At 45.2% G+C, this 7,311-nt stretch overlaps 1 protein-coding gene across 1 annotated transcript in view; it reads right to left on the reverse strand.

The window, feature by feature from the left end:
• The window catches only part of PLD1 (phospholipase D1), a 199,411-nt gene extending 193,286 nt beyond the window's left edge, over positions 1 to 6,125 (reverse strand). The window contains exon 1 of the mRNA XM_059687037.1: positions 5,977 to 6,125. The gene's annotated coding sequence lies outside the window, so the exon portion shown is untranslated. The remainder of the gene's footprint in view (positions 1 to 5,976) is intronic.
• Positions 6,126 to 7,311: the final 1,186 nt, after the last annotated feature.

Here is a 7,311-nt window from a genome sequence, read left to right on the forward strand (position 1 = left end):
TTGGCAATGTAGCAGGATACAAAATTAACACCCAGATATCTATGGCTTTTTTATACACCAATAATGAACTCACAGACAGAGAAACAAACAAAAAAATCCCACTTACCATTGCACCCAAAAAAATAAGATACCTGGGGATAAACTTAACTAAGGAGGTAAAAGACCTATACTTGGAAAACTACAGGACATTGAAAAAAGAAATAGAGGAAGACATAAACAATTGGAAGAACATACCATTTTCATGGGTTGGTAGAATCAACATCATTAAAATGTCCATACTACCCAAAGCAATTTATAGATTTAATGCAACCCTCATTAAAATACGGCATTTTTCACAGACCTAGAACAAACTCTCCAAAAAGTCATATGGAATAAAAAAAGACCCCGAATAGCCGCAGCAATCTTGAAAAAGAAGAACGAAGTTGGAGGGATCACAATTCCAGATATCAAGCTATATTCCAAACCACAGTTCTCAAAACTGCCTGGTACTGGCACAAGAACAGACATATAGACCAATGGAACAGAACAGAGAACCCAGAAATCAGCCCAAGTCATTATGCTCAATTAATATTTGACAAAGGAGGCAAGACCATACAATGGAGTCAAGACAGTCTCTCCAATAAATGGTGTTGGGAAAACATGCAAAAAAATTGAAACTAGACCACCAACTTACACCATACACAAAAATACACTCAAAATGGATAAAGGACTTAAATGTAAGACGTGAGACCATAAAAAGTCTTAGAAGAATCCATAGGCAGCAAAATATCAGACATATGTTATAGCAATATCTTTACCTATATATAGCTCCTAGGGCAATGGAAATTAAGGAGAAAATAAACAAATGGGACTACATCAAAATAAAAAGCTTCTGTACAGCAAAAGAAACCATCAACAAAACAACAAGAAAGCCCACTGCATGGGAGAACATTTTTGCCAATGTTATCTCCAATAAGGCTTTAATCTCCAAAATTTACAGGGAACTCATACAACTTAACAAAAAGAAGATAAACAATCCAATAAAAAAATGGGCAAAGGACCTAAACAGACACTTTTCGAAAGAGGACATTCAGAAGGCCACGAGACATATGAAAACATGCTCAAAGTCACTAATCATCCGAGAGATGCAAAGCAAAACAACAATGAGGTACCATCTCACACCTGTCAGAATGGCTATCATCAACAAACAACAAGTGCTGGCGAGGATACGGAGAAAAGGGAACCCTCGGGCACTGCTGGTGGGAATGCAGACTGGTGCAGTCACTGTGAAGAACAATATAGAGTTTCTTCAAAAACCTGAAAATGGAACTCCCATTTGACCCAGTGATCCCACTTCTAGGAATATATCCCAAGAAACCAGAAACACCCATCAGAAAGGATATATGCACCCCTATGTTCACAGCAGCACAATTTACCATAGCTAAGATCTGGAAACAGTCTAAGTGCCCATCAGCAGATGAGTGGATTAAGAAACAGTGGTACATCTACACGATGGAATACTATGCTGCTGTAAAAAAGAAATAACTCCTACCATTTGCAGCAGCATGGATGGACCTGGAGAGCATTATGCTTAGTCAGAGAAAGATAAATATCACATGATCTCACTCATTTGTGGAATATAATGAACAACATAAACTGGTGAACAAAAATAGACCCAGAGACAGAGAAGCATCGAACAGACCATTAAACTTCAGTGGGAAGGCAAGGGTGGGTGGGTGGTGAAGGGAGGGTAAGAGATCAAGCAAAGGACTTGTATGCATGCATATAAGCATAACCAATGGACACAGACACTAGGGGTGAGGGCATTTGCTGGGAGGTGGGGGTGGCCAGGGAGAGGTCAATGGGGGAAAAAGGAGACATATGTAATACTTTAAACAATAAAGAATTTTTTAAAAAGTAACACACCAAAACTTGTATAAAGACCTGACAGATCCTGATCGGTTTGGCTCAGTGGATAGAGCGTCGGCCTGCAGACTGAAAGACCTGACAGAGGTTTTAGCACCCTGATTTTTCCTTCTGTTGCTCCCTCTTTGATTTCCTCCTCTCTCTGCAATTGTGTCTCCCTCCCTTTCCACTGTTTTCCTTTCCCAGTGTTTATTCCTTATTCCCTTTCCCCCAAATGCACGGCCTGTGAAAGCCTATTTTGAACAAAACCACTGTTGAATCCTGGACTTCAATTTTCTTGTTCTTGATATAAAGTTTGTCAGTTTATGCCCTTAGAAGTCTCTCTTTCTCTCAACAAAAGAACTGACTAAATGAAATTATTTTTATTTCTCTGTTGCTCTTGGCTGATTTTCTTGTGTGCATCAGAGGCTTTTAAAATGTTCCCAACTCTAGACCCAAGAAGTTCAAAAAATGATTGAGGACAAAATAAAATATTCCCCTCTTTCAAAGGGGAGCGCAGGATGACAGGCCTCACCAACTATTGGGGAAGGAACCCAGGATTCTGGAGCCCTAACCAGCAAGGCTTCCATGGTCAGCACAAGCTTCTGCTCTGTCTGCCCCTGACATCAGGTTAGCAGGTTAGCTCCAGGATGGTCATAATGATTGGCAAATACCATTGCACTCCCAAATACACATCCGGGCCTCCTCAGACCCTCCCAGGATCCCTGCCCCAACCTACTCACAATCAAGAGTAAAGGCTTGGCCCAGTAGAGGGTTGCCAGCACCCTGCCCTAACACTCTCAACCCAGGACATAACCACACTCCACCTTAATTTCCTCTTCCGAAAAATAAGGGAGTTCAACTGATTGTCTATGTTACACTCCGACTGCAATGATATCAAATCATTGATTCCTAAGGATAAGGACAAGATAGGAATATAGCAATCTGAAAAAAAAAAGTTTATTTGTTAGAAGGGTGAAGTCTCAGGTTTCATGTTTCTGGTGATAGACGTCTCAAAATTCTAGATTCAGGCTTCCTGGAATGGCCTTATGATCTCACTGTGCCTCGATTACCTCTTCTATAAAATGGGATGATCACATTTACTTTCAAAACAACCTTGTGTTCAATGTGCTCAAGTTGTAAAATGCTTGGCGTAGTGTCAACACAGTAAATGCCATGTAAGTGTTGATTAAATAAGCAAATCATTTTATTCTGTAGCTGCAATGTTTGTAGAATAAATTCAAAATTTAAGAAACGTTCACAACAGAAGGGAAAAAAGAACTGTGATGCTATGAAACTTGCATATCACATACACTGTTGTTTAATAACCCAGCACTAAAACATCTGGGGTCCAGACTCCACAGTGCACTGTGAATTTAGGGAAACTAACACATTGTAATGCATTCCCACTGCAACATAAGATAACAATTTGCATGATTCCTTTTCTAATTAGAAATGCTACAGTTGCTCATGGGAAACTTAGGTTAGGAGTTTCTCATTTTAACCCTGCGACTACATTTAACCACGCCCGGCAGGAGAATACATTTTATTTTGTGGTGCTAAGACTTAAAGGATTGTAAACATAAAACCAGGCCTAGCGCAGCTGCACTTCTTTAGTGAAAACAATGACCCAGACTAATGGGAAGCTTAAAGGGCCATATCTTACGTGCTGAGTCCCCTGGCATGAATCCTCAGTAAACACCTAGAATGGAGAGGACATTGCTACACCCACCTGCTAGCTGGATCAAAATTGCTTTTGCTTACTAAATAGGTGCCACAACCTGAACTCACACATAATTCAGACAGGTTGCTACTGCACTGCTAAAGGAGACAAAGTATTCCAGTTTTCCATTAGATATTAAAGGGAGGAAACTATCAACAACTCCCTTACCTGTTTCTCCCTCTGGAGAGCTAAACCTCACCATACCTTTACATACAAATTGAAAGAGTTCACAAGCGTATTTTAGAATAATAATGTATTAGAACTTTCCTGATGGAGATAAGAGTCACTAGACAGTCTAGTGATGGTGTTTCACCTTCCTCTTTAAAAGTGCATTTCAGCTTTGGGAAGAGATGCAGACCTTCCTTAGTGAGAAAACTAAAGCCTGCAATGCAATCATTACCATTAAAATGTTATTAAAACCCAAGAAGAAAATTTTTAAAAATACATTTTTTATTGATTTTAGAGAGGAAGGGAGAGGGAGAGAGAAATAGGAACATCAATGATGAGAGAGAATCATTGGTAGACTGCCTCCTGCATACCCCCTACTGGGGATTGAGCCGGAAACCCCAGGGCATAGAATGGAATCTAGTGGTGACCTCCTGGTTCATAGGTCTACACTCAACCACTGAGTCACACTGGCCGGCCTGAAAGGAAATTTTGTGAAAGAATGGTGGTGATGGCCGCAAAACCATGGGAAGGCACTTAATGCTGCTGAATTATATGCTTAAGAAAGATTAAGATGGCAAATTTTATGTGTATTTTACCACAATGAAAACAAAGTAACTTTTAAAAAAACCTGTAAGAGTAAAAGATGAATGGATTTTATAACAAACAACATTTTATTGAGAAACACACACACAGCCTTGGCCGGTGTGGCTCAGGTGGTGGAGTGTCTCACATTCACCTGCAGGTCAGCAGGTTCCATTCACTATCAGGGCACATGCCTGGGTTTCAGGTTTCTGGCTTGATCCTCAGTAGGGGGCGTGCAGGAGGCAGCTGATAGATGTTTCTCTCTCTCTCTCTCTCTCTCTCTCTCTCTCTCTCAAATCAATAAAAACATATATATATGAAAAGAAACACACACTTAGTCAACTTCCAAGCAGCACAGTCCCCACCAAACCTAAATGAGCACCATGGTTCATAAATATTCTGACACCAGGGACAAATTGGGAGCTCAAACAACGAATTAAAAGATTCCCAAACAACACTTGAGTTTGTACTAAGGCTGAGTCCAAACTCAAGCTAAAAGCCTGTGTACAAATTCACTTGTATGTATGTGACAAAGCATTGACTCCTTAAAGAGACCCTGATTCAGAGAGGCAGTGTGTAAATATGGGGTCTGTTAACAGTTCCACTCTTCATTCTTCAGGCTCTCATTGCACGCCATTAACTGGCCCGTTTCACAAAGCACGGAGGTCTCCGGGGACCTAGTCTCCCGGGGGCCCTCCGCAGGCCCACAGAGGGTTATCTCAACCGAAATTGGCAGGCCTGGCAGATAAGGCTAACGGAACTCGCCACTCTGGGGAAAGACGTAGGAGGGATCAAATGCAGAAACCCTGATGGTCCTTACGAATGGACTTGCATTTAGCACTTCAGAGAGGAAGGAAAGGCGGCAACGACCCGAGATTAAGAGAAGGAGCAAATAAACATAGGCGTGGCGGCAGCCCTGGACCTAGTCTACAAGGCCAGTTCTGGAGGGCGTTACGAAATCCCGTCAAAACTTGGAGCCCGGCGCTCCCGCAGCTGAGACCGGGATCCCAAAGAACTTTGAGTTGGAGCGAGAAAACGGGCCCCGCTCCAGGCCCCCGTGTCCCCTGTCCCGTGCTCCGCCTCGGCGTCATCACCTCCTGGCGCCACGGCGAGCAGCTGGGTGGCCGCACGCCCAGGACTGTGTGTCTTGCAGGCTGGGCTCTCAGCCTGGGGACGCAGCACTTCCCAGCGCGCCCGCCACTCCTGTCACCCCACAGCAGAGGACCTGGGGGCGCCAGACACTGCGAAGGAGGGTGGGGGGACGTCGAGGGGGGCTGGGGGAGTGTGCATCCAGCTGAGGGTGGCCCCAATCTAGGCCCGGAGCCAGCGTGGCTCTGCGCTCCCGCAGCCGCCCGCCCCGGCGAAAGCGCGCGCCCAAGTTGCCGGCGTCCGCTCCGCAGGAACTGGACGCGCCGGCGCGCACGGGAGGCCCCGAAGGCCCCCGGGGAGGCGGGTCCCGCGAAGCCGCACGGCGCTGGCGCCCGCCGCTGCGGCCGCTGCCAAGGTCCCATCCAAGTTCAAGGTCCCGAGGTGGCCGGGAGGAGGGACGGAGGGCGAGGCCAGCGGAAACCAGGCTCCCGCGGGAGCTTTGCGCGCTCGGGCCGCGGCGCAGCTCCTACCTGGAGGACCAGGAGGCCGTGGGTGGGCATCTGTGTGGGGGCGGCTGAATCTCGGGGCTCCGGCGCAGCTGGCACCGCTGGAGACGCGGGACGAGGGAAGGAGGAAGGGCCTGCACTGGGCCTGGTTCCGCGGCCGCCCGGAACTCACCACCCGGATTCGCCCGGGCAGGGGTGGGGCGAGGCGGTTCTCAGTCCGGGTGCCTCGTAGTGCAGGCTGTCACCCCCACGGAGCTGACAGGCTCAGGTCACCCGACCTCTGTCCCGATCCTGGTTTTTTAGCCTCTCTTTTCCCAACCTTTCATTAAGTCAACAGCATCAATCTAATGCTAATTAGCTTTAGTATCATTAAGTTCAGGGACTCTTGAGCCTCCACGCGCCAAGGCACTGTTCTAGGAGCTTTGCTTTTATTATCAAATTCTCATCTATTGCAGCTAGTAGGTACCGTTAGCCCATTTTACATGTAGGGACACAGCTGATCACAAAGGTGAAATAACTTGCCTGAGGTGACAATTTTAAAGGAGGGGCTTTACTTGTAAGCCTTCTTCCAACGCCTAGAGTAGGCGTTATGGCTGATTTACAGATAAGGAAACCAGAAAAGTGAAGCAAGCAGCCTAAGGTCACCCAATTTACAATGCAGGAGATGGACTTTGTGTCTTGATGTCTTTTAAAGCTCCAGCTAGGTATAATTCAGAAATCTTAGCATAAAATCACAAATCAAGAGTAAAACATGGGAAATCCCCATGGCACCCATGGAACAGCCCAAATACAGCAAGTTTGATGTTTTCAGTCTGCTTAAAATAAAGTCTCAAGAAAAAGAGAACCAGTCGTCATGTGGCTGGACTAGGAACCGTTTTTGGAACATAGTTTTGAACAGAGGCCAGCTCTAGCCTCATTACACAATAATGCCTTTCGCCAAAGCCAGAGGAAGCAATCATGTCCACATGCACCAAATGGTTAATAACCATGGCCGCTTTAAAGCACTTACTGGATATTGCACAGCCAAGACCGGCCAAGTTACATAATGTCTTACTCTACACATGGAACTGCATGAAATGAAAAATATAATATCCCAGTCCAAAGTGGGGGTGGATGGGTGACCTTCTAGTCTGGAACTCTGTTTTCCTGTAACCTATAGTTGCTCAGCCCTACATTTTTCTCTCTTGAGCACATCTTTTCCTAATGATAGAAAAGTCACACAGCCGTCACTCTTTCCTTGTTGACAGGCATGATTGATGTCTTTTAAATCCTATGATACTGACAGATTTTTACAATTAAACACAAGGCCCCCTGAGCATGGAGAGTATTGCCTAAGAGAAGTTTGGCAAGTGTAAGACA

The sequence above is a fragment of the Myotis daubentonii genome, chromosome 3, assembly GCF_963259705.1.
Source record: "Myotis daubentonii chromosome 3, mMyoDau2.1, whole genome shotgun sequence".
Classification (NCBI taxonomy): Eukaryota; Metazoa; Chordata; class Mammalia; order Chiroptera; family Vespertilionidae; genus Myotis; species Myotis daubentonii.